The sequence below is a fragment of the Phyllobates terribilis genome, unplaced genomic scaffold (genome assembly GCF_046119375.1).
Source record: "Phyllobates terribilis strain yellow unplaced genomic scaffold, ASM4611937v1 Scaffold_209__1_contigs__length_3470805, whole genome shotgun sequence".
In the NCBI taxonomy this organism is placed as follows: Eukaryota; Metazoa; Chordata; class Amphibia; order Anura; family Dendrobatidae; genus Phyllobates; species Phyllobates terribilis.
The window spans coordinates 427,830-445,583 of record NW_027362969.1 but is presented as its reverse complement, the minus strand read 5'-3'; positions in this window follow the sequence as shown (position 1 = coordinate 445,583).

Sequence of the window (17,754 nt, the reverse complement as noted above, 5' to 3'; positions counted from 1 at the left end):
CTACTACTCCCATCGGCCTATGTCTGTCCCCCGTCCACTCGTGCCAGCAGGATCAGCTCGATGGGAGCAGTAGTTCCCATCAGCCTGATCCTGCTATTTAAATTGCCCTACTGTGTCCCCAATAAATTTTAAATACATGTCATTGGTGGCCAGTGGTTGCCTACAATAAATTAGTTCATACATTACCTGTCCCCGCCGATCGCCACCTAAAATAAAGTAAAAAATAAAAAACTACACCTATACTCACCTAGACACCTAATTCCCCGAAGCCATCGATCTCCTGTAATAAAATATAAAATAATAAACCACAACCTTATCCTTATCCCTCCGTAGTAGTCCACGAGTGTCCCACGATGATCTCCAGTTTAGAGCAGCCACATAAAATGTGACCGCTCTGAACCGCTGCCGATGCTAGAATGATGGGGCCGTAAAGCAGCCCCGTCATTGCATAAGCGGGTTCACCGGAGTTCAGGCAGCGCTGCTCCGGTTAGCTGCTTTACGGCCCTGCTGTATCGTGAGAAATTCCCACGGTACAGCACTGCCGTAAAGGAGGTCTCCGGAGCTGCGCTGCCTGAATGCACTCCGGTGACCTCAGTCAGTGGCTCCCGCTGCCGGGAGCGGACGTGTTCCCGGCAGTGTGAGCTTACAGCAGCCATGCACAGCTGTCACCATCTCCAGTTGTGACAGCTGTGCATGGGAGATCAGCGCAGGAACGTGGACAGGTAACTATTTTTTTTTAGTAAACTAAGAATTAAATAAAATTGTGTGTTTTATTTCAAATAAATTATTTTTTTCTGGGTGTAGTGTGTTTTTTCTTTTTAACACTTTGTAGGTTAGTAATGGGGGTGTCTTATAGACGCCCATCATTACTAACCTGGGCTTCAAGGCAGCTGGCGGTGACATGAACCCCAACCCTATTACCCCCTGCCACCGCACCAGGGCAGCGTGGAAGAGCGAGGCTAAGTGCCAGAATTGGCGCATCCTATGGATGTGCCATTTCTGGGGCGGCTGACGGTTGGTGTTTCTAGCCTGGGAGGGGGCCAATATTCATGGCACCCTTCCTGGGCTATTAATATCAGCCCCCAGCTGTCTGCCTAGCCTTTGCTAGCTATTAAATAGGGGGTCCCCCATTTTAATAGCTAGTAAAGGCTAGGTATTCAGCTGGGGGCTGATATTAGTAGTCTGGGAAGCTCCGTGGGTATTACCCCCTTCCCAGGCTTCAAACATCTGCCCCAGCCGTCTGCTTAACTTCCGCTAGAGCCTAAAATTATGGGGGATCCCACGCCAATTTTATTTTAAATAAATCCTTTATTTTAACACTAAATGACATTTGAGGAGTTAATAAAGATGCAGTCCCTAAATTATTATTTATTTTTTAATTAATTTTTCCCAAAAATTTTGACGTGGGCTTTGCCATATTTTTGTATGCCAGCCAGGTACATCATCCAGCTTCTATGAACGCGCCATTTTCCGGGGTGGCTGCGGACTGCAATTTGCACCGGGGGGGGGGGGGGGGGGGCAGAAAGCTTGGGCCTCCCTGCGCTGCAGATTCCATCCCCCAGCTGCCTAGTTGTACCTGGCTGGACACAAAAACAGGGCGAAGCCCCACGTATTTTTTTTTTTAATTATTTCAGGAAATTCATGAAATAATTAAAAAAAAATTGATGTGGGGCTTCGCCCTATATTTGTGTCCAGCCAGGTACAGCATCCAGGGACGGGCTGCCCCCAACCACCAGCTGCCTATTTGTACCTGGTTGGACGCAACAATATAGGGAAGCCCTTTTTTTCTTAATTATTTCATGAATTTCATGAAATAATAAAAAAAAAAAAATACGTGGGGCTTCGCCCTATTTTTGTGTCCAGCCAGGTACAACAAGGCAGCTGGGGGCTGGAATCCGCAGCGCAGGGAGGCCCAAGCTTTCTGGGCCCACACGCAGCAAATTGCAGTCCGCAGCCACCCCGGAAAATGGCGCGTTCATAGAAGCGCCATCTTCTGGCGCTGTACCCAACTCATCCAGGGCCCTGGTGCGGTGGCTCACTGGGTAATAAAGGGGTTAAGGCCAGCTTGGCATTATCAGCTGGCCCTAAGCCCGAAATTCATGGGGTCACGCCAATATTAGACATGACCACCGTGAATTTCTAGTAAAGTATTTAAAAAAAACACAACACCCAGAAAAAAGTCCTTTAATTGAAATAAACACACAATTCTTTATTGTTCTAAATTAAACTCTACTTACCATCACGCCCATTCCAGCTGAAGCCAACGATCTCCTGCAATAAAAGAAAAATAATAAAGCAACCTCATCCTTACCTTTCCATGGTTCCCACGACAGCTTCAGCTCTGCTACATCGAGATGACAGGCTGGACCCCAGCAGAACGCTGCCATCCAGCCTGTCATCCCGCGGACACTGAGAAGCGCAGGCATGCTTGCGCTCCTCAGTGTCTCTCTGTGACGGCATAAAGATGAGCCGAGGTCATGTCCAATGAACTCGGCTCACCTCATGCACGTCACTGACAGCGTGGGAAAATTCTCACGCTGAAGCGCTGAGTGCAGGAGAATTCTCCCACGCTGTCAGTGACGTGCATGAGGTGAGCTGAGTTCATTGGACATGACCTCGGCTCATCTGGATGCCGTCACAGAGAGACACTGAGGAGCGCAAGCATGCCTGCGCTTCTCAGTGTCCGCGGGATGACAGGCTGGATGGCAGCGTTCTGCTGCGGTCCAGCCTGTCATCTCGATGTAGCAGAGCTGAAGCTGTCGTGGGAACCATGGAAAGGTAAGGATGATGTTGGTTTATTATTTTTCTTTTATTGCAGGAGATCGTTGGCTTCAGCTGGAATGGGCGTGATGGTAAGTAGAGTTTAATTTAGAACAATAAAGAATTGTGTGTTTATTTCAATTAAAGGACTTTATTCTGGGTGTTTGTGTTTTTTTGTAACTTTGACTATGGGGTTAGTAATGGGGGTGTCTTATAGACGCCTCTCCATTACTAACCTGGGCTTGATGTCAGCTGGCATTATAAGCTGACATCAACCCCAAACCTATTACCCCACTGCCACCGCTACAGGGCAGTGGAAAGAGCGAGGCTAAGTGCCAGAATTGGCGCATCCTATGGATGCGCCATTTCTGGGGCGGCTGACGGCTGGTGTTTCTAGCCTGGGAGGGGGCCAATATTCATGGAACCCTTCCTGGGCTATTAATATCAGCCCCCATCTGTCTGCCTAGCCTTTGCTAGCTATTAAATTAGGGGGGACCCCACGTCATTTTTTTTGGGGGTCCCCCATTTTAATAGCTAGTAAAGGCTAGGTATTCAGCTGGGGGCTGATATTAGTAGCCTGGGAAGCTCCGTGGGTATTACCCCATTCCCAGGCTTCAAACATCTGCCCCAGCTGTCTGCTTAACCTCCGCTAGAGACTAAAATTAAGGGGAACCCCACGCCAATTTTTTTTTAAATAAATCCTTATTTTAACACTAAATGACAAGTACAGTAATCAACACTGTCACTGTACTTCATATATATGTGACTGACATGTTTCTATCTATCTAATCTATGTGTGAAGCTCTATTCTTTCTGTTGTAAATTGTCGGGTACCAGTGTATGCCGCTGATGAATTGCCGGCTTTTCGCATAATACATTCTACATTATTCTTAGTTGTTTTACTTCATGTAGAATTAACCTACAAGGAAAGAAAGGGTTTATTTTCATTCCGATATTTGTGTCCCATTGACTTGCATTGGTTTCCGGTATCGGAATCGGCGATATCCGATACTTTTTGGGTATCGGTCCGATCCAATCCGATACGATATTTCCTGATATCGGAAGGTATCGCTCAACACTACTGATAAGTCCAAATTTGAGATCTTTCGTTCCAACCACTGTGACTTTGTGCGATGCAGAAAAGGTGAACGCATGGACTCTACATGCCTGGTTCCCACCGTGAAGCATGGAGGAGGAGGTGTGATGGTGTGGGGGTGCTTTGCTGGTGACACTGTTGGGGATTTATTCAAAATTTAAGGCATACTGAACCAGTATGGCTACCACAGCATCTTGCAGCGGCATGCTATTCCATCCGGTTTGCGTTTAGTTGGACCATCATTTATTTTTCAACAGGACAATGACCCCAAACACACCTCCAGGCTGTGTAAGGGCTATTTGACCAAGAAGGAGAGTGATGGGGTGCTACGCCAGATGACCTGGCCTCCACAGTCACCAGACCTGAACCCAATCGAGATGGTTTGGGGTGAGCTGGACCGCAGAGTGAAGGCAAAAGGGCCAACAAGTGCTAAGCATCTCTGGGAACTCCTTCAAGATTGTTAGAAGACCATTTCCCGTGACTACCTCTTGAAGCTCATCAAGAGAATGCCAAGAGTGTGCAAAGCAGTCATCAAAGCAAAAGGTGGCTACTTTGAAGAACCTAGAATATAAGACATATTTTCAGTTGTTTCACACTTTTTTATTAAGTATATAATTCCACATGTGGTAATTCATACTTTTGATGCCTTCAGTGTGAATGTACAATTTTCAGAGTCATGAAAATACAGAAAAATCTTTAAATAAACTTTTGGTCTGTACTGTATATATAATATAATGCTACATGTCTCCCTCTGTCTGAAGCCTTTAAAGACTTGGCAAGTGCTACATGCCTGCGCAGTCTGGCTCTAGACAGAAGAACCTATTACGTTACAGGTAAGAGGAGTGTATGGCGCCGGAGATTGCGGTATGCGTAGACACTGAACACATACCGCGATCTCCGGCGCCATACTTACCTGACCGGGAGGAGCGTTGCAGCGGTGCTTCTCTTCTCGCCGGAGACCAGGGCAGGAGTGAAGGCGTTGGAATCGGCACATGTGCATAGCTCTATCCGGCGCCATTTTACTGAAGACATATTTGCAGTGTGTCTTCAGTAAAATGGCGTTGAACAGCACGGTATGGTCACGCGCGTACTCTGGCGCCGCACTGCTCCCCCGGCAGAACAGGATACAGTAGCACTGGAGCACAAGGAAGAAAGGTGAGTATGTGTTTATTTTTTTGTATGTGTGCACCGTGAAAGGGATGAGGGGTGCCATACATACCAGGAATGGGGTGTGACGGGTACCATACATACCAGGAAAGGGGTGTGAGGGGTACCATACATACCAGGAAAGGGGTGTGAGGGGACCATGCATACCAGGATTGGGGGATGAGGGGTACAATGCATACCAGGATTTGGGGGGTGACTGAACCATGAAAACCAGGATTGGGGGGTGAGGGGTGCCATACATACCAGGATTGGGGGGTGAGGGGTGCCATACATACCAGGATTGGGGGGTGAGGGGTGCCATACATACCAGGACTTGGGGGGTGACTGAACCATGAAAACCAGGATTGGGGGGTGAGGGGTGCCATACATACCAGGATTGGGGGGTGAGTGGTGCCATACATACCAGGATTGGGGGGTGAGGGGTACCATGCATACCAGGATAGGAAAGTGGGGTTCCATGCATACCAGAATAGGGATGAGGGGTACCATGCATACCAGGATTGGGGGATGAGGGGACCATGCATACCAGGATTGGGGGATGAGGGGACCATGCATACCAGGATTGGGGGATGAGGAGGCCATACATACCAGGATTGGGGATGAGAGAGTCATGCATACCAGGATTGGGGATGAGAGAGCCATGCATACCAGGATGGGGGATGAGGAGGCCATACATACCAGGATTGGGGGATGAGGGGTACCATACATACCCGGATTGGGATGAGGGGTGCCATGTATACCAAGATGAGGGGTACCATAAATACAAGAATAGGAATGAGTGGTACCATGCATACCAGGATGAGGGATGGGTTGCCATGCATACCAGGATGAGGGGTAACATACATAACAGGATAGGGATGAGGTGCACCATAAATACCAAGATGAGGGATAGGGTGCCATGCACATCAGGAAGAGGGATTGAGTGCCATACATACCAGGATTGGCGAATGAGCAGTGCCATACATACCAGGATGAGAGATGGGGTGCCATGCATACCGGATTGGGATGAGGGGGTGCCATGCATACCCGGATTGGGGTGAGGGGTGCCATGCATACCCGGATTGGGGATGAGGGGACAGGATGGGGGCAGCACAAATACCAGGATGGGGGGCAGCACATACCAGCATGGGAGACCATATACCAATAAAAATGCTCGCCACCCGGGCGTAGAACAGGTTCAATAGCTAGTGTGTGTGTGTGTGTGTGTGTGTGTGTGTGTGTGTGTGTGTGTGTGTGTGTGTGTGTATGTATATATATATATATATATATATATATATATATCTATCTATAACATGGTTGCCAAAAATAAAAAATCCTAGTGATTGCACAGATACGTAGCACAATGTGAATGTTAATCTATATAATTGACATTAACTAAGGGGAAATGTAAGCGTCTGTAGAACTACTAAAAGGATATCTTCATAGTGTGACAAAGTCTCTGGTAGTGTGTCAGAAGGGAGGTATGTGTCGCTGAGACTCTTAGACTCAGTGATGTGAAAACATGCAAGTTCTCATGCACAAGTAGGTGCAGAGAGAGTTAATAGAACGATATTTACAAGGGAATGTTTTCAGTGGATAACGAAAGTGTAGGGAGGAACGTTATCCACCTTCATTCCAATCAGGGGAGTGTCTGGGCTTTAAATAGTCAGCCCTGACACTCAGGTGTGTTCAGTACCTGGGGAAACTTTGTTCTAGGAAGGAGCTAGCACATGCTGTGATGAATCTGTGTGTAGCTAATTGTGAGTGGCCAGACCTTGGCCGAAATAAGGACTCTGCTGAAAGTTCTGAAAGTTTTGCATTTAGTTTTGTCTCTTTAGCTGAATGGGCTGTGCTTTTATTTATGGACTCAAGGGTAGTTTATGACTGCTAAATAAACTAACCTGAGAATTTAAAGAGACAGTATCTTGTGTTTTACCTACGCATACAGCCGAGCTTGTCGCTATACCACAATAGACTCACAAGCCCAAGTGGGTACTCATATATAGTATATAATATTAAGCTCTATAAGGAATCTCCTATAAAATAAAACATCCAAAATGGATGTTTCGGGGGCCCCTGATGAAGCAAGGACGAAAGGTACATTGGTGCACATAGGACCACATCCCACATTTACTCACTTGGACATTTAAGTTGCCTTGTAACTACTGCTCCTCCATTTTGAATGTATTATTTTATAGGAGATTCTTTACAGAGTTTAATATTATATACTATATATGTGTACTCACTTGGGCTTGTGAGTGTAAGAAGCTATCTTCTTAGTAGTTCTAAAGACACTTACATTTCCCCTTGGTTATTGTCAACTATATAGATTAACATGCACATTGTGCTACATATGCGTGCAATCATTAGGATTTTTTTTGGCAACCATGTTATAGGCATATATCTAATATATATAATTGTCTTATCCCGTCAACCTGTCTGTCTGTCTGTCCAGAAAATCCCGCGTCGCTGATTGGTCCGCGACGCGGATGGCGGCTCATCTGCTGCACGGAGGTCAGCGGCGATGCAGCCGGGATATGACCGGCGGCGCCGCTGACCTCCATGCGGCTACCGTCGGGAGATCAGCGGCTAGGACTGCTGATCTCCCGACGGTAAGTGTGAAGGGAGGACCGGCGCCGCCGGTCGGGATACTTCTGCTGCGAGCAGCCGGTCATCTCCCGCAGCGCCGCTCCCCGGTCCTCACTAATACAATTCGCTGATTGGTCGCGGCCGGGACCAATAAGCGATATTGGCGCCAAATTTAAAACCGCTGTGCTGATTGCGCCCGGTGTACCGCATTCATATTCTAGAATACCCGATGCGTTTGAATCGGGCCACCATCTAGTATATATATATATATTCACTAATGTCTCTATATATGTGATACTCATGAGTTGGTGACCTGGGGTCCTCCAATGTTATACTCTGTAGAATTGTCTTTTAATTTTTGCAATATTTATTTTAGCATCAATAAGCACCTATTGTTCCATTTTGGTGGTATCTACAGTCATATATATGTATATACATACAGCAATATATATACTGTATAAGATCAGATGTCTGTAGTCACAGTATGTCAGCAATATACAGTATGTACTTTATTGTGCACTGACATTAGATCATATATGCCCTGGACTGATCCTGCACCGACTACCAGACATCACATTGTATAGATGGCAGTATAGATATAATCTGTGATGTCCTGTACAGGGCCGGCTCCAGGTTTTCGCAGGCTCAAAAGAGTCTCAGTGGGCCCCTTTAACACATACCACAATTCATGATGCACAGATAAGGCGGAGAAATATAGATATAGTACAATGCCAAAGATTTCACTTACCTTATTTTTTGGACTATAAGACGCACTTTTTTCCCTCCAAAATGTTAGCTACGTTGTGTGCCGGCTATGAAGGAGAGTGAAGTCACTGCTCCCCGCGCACACAGTCCCGGCATGGGGAGCAGTGACTTCTGGCAGCTGATCTCTTCTTGTGAGCCACGCATGGCAGTCATATCATGCGCGGCTCACATGGAGAGATCAGTGCGGGCAGACAGGACGCAGCGCTGGAGGAAAGAAGAAAGGTGAGTATCAGTGTTTTGTTTTTTTTTTTTTATGTGCAGCATGATGGGGATTAGGGGGACCATGAATACCAGGATAAGGATTAGGGGCACCATGCATACCAGGATAAGGATTAGGGGGACCATGCATACCAGGATAAGGATGAGGGGGCCATACATACCAGGGTAACGCTGAGGGGCCATACATACCAGGGTAAGGCTGAGGGGGCCATACATACCAGGGTAAGGCTGAGGGGGCCATACATACCAGGGTAACGCTGGGGGGCCATACATACCAGGGTAACGCTGAGGGGGCAATGTGCAGCATGATGGGGATTAGAGGTGCCATACATACCAGGACAGGGATGAGGGGTGCCATGCATACCGGGATAGGGATGAGGGGTGCCATGCATACCGGGATAGGGATGAGGGGTGCCATGCATACCGGGATAGGGATGAGGGGTGCCATGCATACCGGGATAGGGATGAGGGGTGCCATGCATACCGGGATAGGGATGAGGGGTGCCATGCATACCGGGATAGGGATGAGGGGTGCCATGCATACCAGGATGGGGATGGGGACTACGTATAAAAGGGGGGGGGGGCATATATACCAGAATGGGGGATATTGTCAGAATTGGGGGACATTACCCCTATACCAGTGTCAGCAGAAGACCCCCTCCCCCTTAAAAGTGCATCATGAACACATTTTTGGCTTAAATGTTTTTATTTTCCTCCTTTAAAACCTAGGTGCGTCTTATGGTCCGGTGCATCTTATAGTCCGAAAAATACGGTACTTCATTACATGAGTGATATCTATTGTAAATTCTATAATAGCTCAGAAACCGGCGAATCCTCACAGTGCATGGGGCGTGTCATGGGGGGATTCAAAAGTTTTCATTTTAGACTGTACATTATAGTCCTCCATACAGTAGTATGAGCACCACATAGTCCTCCATACAGTATTGTGGACACCACATAGTCCTCCATACAGTATTATGGGCACTACATAGCACTCCATACAGTATTATGGGCACCACATAGTCCTCTATACAGAATGGGCTCCATACTGAATAATGGACCCCATATAATGTTCCATACAGAATAATAGGCCCCATATAATGCTCTATACAGAATAATGAACCCCATATAATGCTCATTACACCATAATTGACCCCATATATTACTCCATGCAGAATAATGGGCGTCATGAAATATGCCATACAGAATAATGGGCCCCATATAATGCTCCATAGAGAATGGGCCCCATATAATGCACCATAGAGAATGGGCCCCATATAATGCTCCATAGAGAATGGGCCCCATATAATGCTCCATAGAGAATGGGCTCCATACATAAAAAATAAATAAAATACTCACCTCTCCTCATACCCTGCTGGCTACAGGTCCTGTCTCTTCAACACTGAGACGTCACAGAGTCAGAAGACACAGAGGAGACTGGACCTGCGGCCAGCAGGGTATGACGAGAGGTGAGTATTTCAAACACCGTAAAGCACGGGGGGGGGTTTCCCGCCCCCCCCAACTCACAGGCCCAATAGCGTTCCAGTGTCCCCAACTGTGAGTGGGCCCCCCCCTCTTGCCCAGGGCCCTGGCACTTGCCCTGGTGCAATGGGTGGTTATGCCAGCTCTGGCCCTGTAGCTGGTGCAGGATCAGTCTGGGGCAGGGGTCTGTATAGTAAGGTCTGAAGTGTCTCGATCTCAGGTCCGATGTGATTTGAACATTCATACAGATCGAGAGCCGATGATCTCACACTGACAGCACGACCCCAACCTGCTTGAAGGGTCCATCTGCTACAATAAATCTTTCTGATCCTCAGCAGAGCGACCATAGATAACATTCAGGATCTGGCCCTGGACTTGTCAGGAGGTGAGCAGCATCCTGCCACTTCCACACTCTACAAAAAGTATAAATCTCCTGTCCTGACCACTATCCGGAGCTCAGGCTAAGGCCACGGCCCCACTATCAGTATTTGGTCAGTATATTTTCTCAGGAGTGGGAGCCAAAACCAGGTCAGTAACAATCAGAGAAAAGGTATAATAGAAACAAGTCACCAATTCTGCATTTATCACCAACTCCTGGTTTTGTCTCCCACTCCTGTGAAAAAATACTGACCGAATACTGACCAAATACTGATAGTGGGGTCGTGGCCTTACAAGAATCAAAGATGTCTGCCCTCTCGTACTGCTCAGCGGCTGAAGCTTCTCTCCGGCAGGCATAAGAACGTGGCCTGTGCCGGCTGTTCTGGGCTGCAGATGCCCAGCTGGCACATGTACACAATGAAAGAGACAGGGCCGCCCTGCAGTCTGTAAAGAAGCAGCTGCTTGGCCACCGGCTTGGAGGGCATGTGCCCCTCTGGCCCACCTCGCCCCTGGTCAATATGATACCATCTTTTTCATTAGTTGGTGAGGTTAGAAGAAATTTCACTCCAAGACAGTGGATTTTGTACTTTATTCCAGTATATTTATACATAGAAAACATGGCAATGAAAAACAAGTAGATGCACGTGCATAAAAATGTCCCAACATTAATTAAAAAAAGCCTTTAAGATACAGATAATACTTGTATACAAAAATATTAACACATTCTCAAATTGTATATAAAGTGCACAAAAGTCAATAGCCCTGACATATAGTGTACACAGGGTCCCCCACATGGTATACACAAAATACAATGTCATCCAGGAAATAACAAAAAATAACAAATACATTTAATCTATTCTGAAATCCCATGTCTATACAAGATAATAATATGTAAAATTCTACAGTGTCAAAGAAATGAGCTAGAGACTACTACATGGCGATGATGCCTCCAAACAAGATAATGCCCAGCTAATGCTGTAAATGATACAAATATTACCAGTCACCCAATTAGAAACATGAGGTCCGGGCAAGTGATTTTCTACAGTTCATTGACCTCTATGATGACATCTAATATTTTCAATCATTTATAGAGCGGGGTACATTGGGCCTCATTAATAAATCTGCTCACTAGAAAACTAGTTGCCCATACTAACCAATTAGAGCTCAGCTAAGGTTGTTTTAACGGACCTGGAAAAGTAAAAGCTGTTCTGTGATTCGCTGGGGTAAGCAAAAAGGCTGTTTTAATAAATGATTCCCAATGTACCAAGCCCCGCCATAAATGTTATTGATTACAGTAGGGGCCACAATATCCCATGTGTATAGTCATCACATTCATCTTATTGTCTGCGGTTACCTTGGGACATGCTATATTGAAATGTAAGATGATATCAGTGGGGTCCATGAGGCAGAGCAGTGTGTGGTACGTGTGACATTTCCTAATATCGAGCAATCAATACTGTACCTTGGTCTGGAATGCAAAGTCTGCGTGGACAAGGAAGGGGCTCCCAGATGCCAGCTGTAAAACCCGTCGCTCCACCATCACACGCTCATCACCGTCAGCAAGCAGGGCTCTTTTGCCGATGATCTTAACAGCAAAATGTTTGCGGGTAGATGAATCTTCCGCCAGCAGGACCGTTCCATAGCATCCCCGGCCAAGCACTTGATGGAATAATAATCTCCTCTTGATGGTATCAGAGACTGTGCTTTTGGAGCCGGCTGGCCGAACACCGCTGCTTCCTTCAGCTTCTTCAGCCTTCTGCTTTAGATCCATGGGTTTCTGTCCTAATGTAATCCTTCTTCTTTTCTTCTCCTTTTTGTCCCCTGATGAGATGAAGATGGCTCCTCTCTTCTTGGCTCCCATCTTCTGACTTTCTACCTTCTCCTTTTCTTCCACTTCTTCTTTCTTCTGGACTGGTTGTTTTGTCCTGTTGACTGAAGACTTCCTCTCATCATCAGATGTGTCATGGGAAGGTCTTAGTCTCTTCGCTCCTTCTCTCCTCACCACGTTCTCCTCTACTTCTTCTTTCTTCTGGACTGGTGGTTTTGTCCTGTTGACTGAAGACTTCCTCTCATCATCAGATGTGTCATGGGAAGGTCTTCGTGTCTTCACTCTTTCTCTGCTCACCACGTTCTCCTCTACTTCTTTCTTCTGGACTGGTGGCTTTGTCCTGTTGACTGAAGACTTCCTCTCATCATCAGATGTGTCATGGGAAGGTCTTCGTGTCTTCACTCTTTCTCTGCTCACCACAATCTCCTCCTCTTTTATATCCATATTATTGCTTTGCTTAGAGTTAGCCGACATCTCCTCCACTGTTGTTGGTCAATTCCAACTGTCACTTCCAACTGTCACTCAGTGCACTTCATATGGAATCATCATGCATGCACCACCACTGGTCATGTGATCAGCATCTGACCAATGATATTTAAGAGATAAATGAACATTAGCTGAGATTAAATATTCAGGTAATATTCAGATATTCTGTGGAACACAAGGTGCCACATTTACTAATAGTAATAGAACTGCACTAAGTCGCCAATTTAATTTACATTGTTACTACAGAGCATCAGATGAATGTAATATAATAAATATTAGCAAGATGTATGATTTCCATCCACTCTACGTATCATAGAAATACAGATGTACTATCTTTTTATATAGAGATGTAGCAGAAGCCATCCTGATTGTTTGCAGCATGCTATGGTGATAGAGAAGCATGCATGACTGTGTCATGCAAATGGTGAGGAGCACCAAAATGGGACATATGATTCACGTAGCCAGGGCACAGTCGCTTCGGGTCCGCGCGTGACAAATCAGGGGCGGGCTGGGTCGGGGGCAGAGCCGGACTGGGGTGTCTGGGGCCCACCAGGGACATTGACTCCAGGGGCCCACCTGGGCCCACCCACCCTTCAGCTATTTGCAAATACCAGTTAGCCGTTATACCCATTATATTGGCGGCTCCTGCCCATCACTGTGCGCTCACCAGAACTGCGATGTACAATTACTGTAGTTTGCATTAAAGGGTTTTTATTGGTGAAAACAAGTTATCAGCGATGCACAGGTTGGGAAGGTGATCACTTATTTATTGGTGGAATCCGCACTGTCAGAAGATTGTGGCACTTTGAGTATTTGGTGAGATTTTTACCTCTGTATTTATAAGACAAAACCAGGAGTGGAGCAATCCGAGGTCATGTTTTATACATTTCTCACCCACTCCTGGTTTTGTCTTATAAATACAGAGGTGAAAATCTCACCAAATGCCAACTTGCTTTCTCTGGTGAACCTCTGTAACTGCATCTCTGCTGCTGTGTAATAGTCACAGGGCAGGGAGGGGTTAAACATCTAAGTATTTAATATCTATTGGAAATAAAGAGGTTTCCCCTTATTGATATCAGATAAAACAAATGACCAACCACAATCCACTCTACCAAGACCAATATTACCAGATAGAAGGCAGAAATACCACCACACCGTGACCAGATCACATATTACCACCACATAGTGCCCAAATAATGCCACATACAAGGCACAAATACCGCCACACCATGACCAAAGCACATAATATCACCACATAGTGATCAAATGCTACCAGATACAAGGTATAAATACTGACACACCATGAGACCACATATTACCACCACATAGTGACTGAATAATACCACATAGAAGGGACAAATATCGTCATGTCATGACCAAAGCACATAATGCCACCACATAGTGACAAATAATGCTAAAATAATAAAAATGTAAAAAAGCTCAGTATATTGGGTCAGTGTACAGGTTATACAGTGATCACCAGTGACATTATGCATAGGAGCTCTGTATATAGTGTAGAGGTTATACAGTCATCACCAGTGACATTATACACAGAAGCTCTGTATATAGTGTCAGTGTACAGGTAATGCAATGATCACCATTGATATTATACACAGTAGCTCTGTATATAGTGTACAGGTAATACAGTGATCACCAGTGACATTATACACAGGAGCTCTGTATATAGTGTCAGTGTACAGGTAATACAGTGATCACCAGTGACATTATGCACAGGAGCTCTGTATATAGTGTCAGTGTGTGTGTATAGGTAATACACATACTCACCAGTGATGTCTCTAGGTGAAGTTCTTTATCTGCAGACCGATATATCACATCTTCTATGCAGGACTTATCTCTGCAGAAAATAACATAGTTAGCTATAACTGATCACTTCGAGAGCACAAGCCACACTTTTCCCAAGATTTCTACACTGCATGAAATGACAAAATGCAACATAGTGCCGCACTACACAGTAAAAATAAAACGCAAAATACATTTAGGGACTCCATCTTTAATAAAAAAAAAACATCATGAGAGATCAGAGATTATGGGGCCCAGTCAGGGATCGTACATAGAAATCATGTGGCTCAGTCAGGGGCGTATACAGAAATCATGGGGCCAATCAGGCTAGGGGTGTACATAGAGATCATGGGGCCCAGTCAGCGGCGTACATAGAGATCATGGGGCCCAGTAAGCGGCGTACATAGAGATCATGGGGCCAATCAGGTTAGGGGTGTACATAGAGATCATGGACCCCCTCAGCGGCATACATAGAGATCATGGGGCCCAGTCAGCGGAGTACATAGAGATCATGGGGCCCAGTCAGCGGCATACATAGAGATCATGAGGCCCAGTCAGCGGTGTACATAGAGATCATGGGGCCCAGTCAGCGGCGTACAAAGAGATCATGGGGCCCAGTCAGCGGCGTACATAGAGATCATGGGGCCCAGTCAGCGGCGTACATAGAGATCATGGGGCCCAGTCAGCGGCGTACATAGAGATCATGGGGCCCAGTCAGCGGCGTACATAGAGATCATGGGGCCCAGTCAGCGGCGTACATAGAGATCATGGGGCCGAGTTAGCGGCGTACATAGAGATCATGGGGCCCAGTCAGGGATCGTACATAGAGATCATGGGGCCCAGTCAGGGATCGTACATAGAGATCATGGGGCCCAGTCAGCGGAGTACATAGAGATCATGGGGCCCAGTCAGCGGTGTACATAGAGATCATGGGGCCCAGTCAGCGGCGTACATAGAGATCATGGGGCCGAGTTAGCGGCGTACATAGAGATCATGGGGCCCAGTCAGGGATCGTACATAGAGATCATGGGGCCCAGTCAGGGATCGTACATAGAGATCATGGGGCCGTATGAGGTGAGGCTCTCACCTCCCCAGTATGGTGCCCTCAGGGAGCTCTCACAGGGCATCACAGGCCTTAGTATGAAGCAATACTAGAAGACTTGTGGTATTGCTTCATACTAAGGCCTGTGATGCCCTGTGGGAGCTCCTGAGGGCACCATACTGGCGAGGTGAGATCCTCACTTGGCAGTAGTAGGAGCAGCATCTCCATAGTGTGGCATTCACATCACACTACATGCTGCACTGTACAGGACTCCCAGCCGGCAGCAGGACAGATGAGGAGGTAACTGTCTGGGACCAGCGCTGGACTGGAGTACCTGGGGCCCACCAGGAAAAAATCAATCTTGGGGCCCACCAGCACCATGCAGTTACCGTATATAGGAATAACATAAGTCCACAAACTCTTTCAAAATGAATCAACTTTATTAACCAATAAATCTCTGCTGCTGTGTAGTAGTCACAACACAGGGAGAGGTTAAACATCCAAGTATTTAATATGTATTGCAAATAAAGAATGTTCCCATTCTTAATATCCGAAAAAACAAATGACTGACAACAATCCACTATACCTAGACTAATAATACCATATAGAAGAGAGAAATACCGCCACACCATGACCAGAACACATACCACCACATAGTGATCAAATACTACCAAGTACAAGGTATATATACTGCCACACCATGATAAGACCACATATTAGCACAACATAGTGACTGTCTGAATAATACCACATACAAGGGACAAATACCGCCACGCCATGACCATGGCACATAATGGCACCAGATAGCGACTGATAATGAAAATGTAAAAAAGCTCTGTATATAGAGTCAGTGTACAGATAATGTAGAGATTATCAGTGACATTATACACAGGAGCTCTGTGTATAGTGTCAGTGTAGAGGTAATACAGTGATCATCAGTGACATTATACACAGGAGCTCTGTATATAGTGTCAGTGTACAGGTAATACATTGATCACCAGTGACATTATACACAGGAGCTGTGTATATAGTGTATAGGTAATACAGTGATCACCAGTGACATTATACACAGGAGCTCTGTATATAGTGTATAGGTAATATAGTGATCACCAGTGACATTATACATAGGAGCTCTGTATATAGTGTCAGTGTACAGGAAATACAGGGATCACCAGTGACATTATACACAGGAGCTCTGGATATAGTGTCAGTGTACAGGTAATACATTGATCACCAGTGACATTATACACAGGAGCTGTGTATATAGTGTATAGGTAATACAGTGATCACCAGTGACATTATACACAGGAGCTCTGTATATAGTGTATAGGTAATATAGTGATCACCAGTGACATTATACATAGGAGCTCTGTATATAGTGTCAGTGTACAGGAAATACAGGGATCACCAGTGACATTATACACAGGAGCTCTGTATATAGTGTCAGTGTACAGGTAATATAGTGATCACCAGTGACATTATGCATAGGAGCTCTGTATATAGTGTCAGTGTACAGGTAATATAGTGATCACCAGTGACATTATGCACAGGAGCTCTGTATATAGTGTCAGTGTACAGGTAATATAGTGATCACCAGTGACATTATGCACAGGAGCTCTGTATATAGTGTCAGTGTACAGGTAATATAGTGATCACCAGTGACATTATACACAGGAGCTCTGTATATAGTGTCAGTGTACAGGTAATATAGTGATCACCAGTGACATTATACACAGGAGCTCTGTGTATGGTGTCAGTGTACAGGTAATACAGGGATCACCAGTGACATTATGCACAGCTCTGTATATAGTGTCAGTGTGTGTGTGTATAGGAAATACAGGGATCACTAGTGACATTATACACAGGAGCTCTGTATATAGTGTCAGTGTACAGGTAATACAGTGATCACCAGTGACATTATACACAGGCGCTCTGTATATAGTGTCAGTGTGTGTGTATAGGTAATACACATACTCACCAGTGATGTCTCTAGGTGAAGTTCTTTAACTGCAGACCGATATATCATATCTTCTATACAGGACTTATCTCTGCAGAAAATAACCTAGTTAGCTATAACTGATCACTTCCAGAGCACAATCCACACTTTTCCCAAGATTTCTACACTGCATGAAATGACAAAAAAAGAAACATAGCACTGCACTA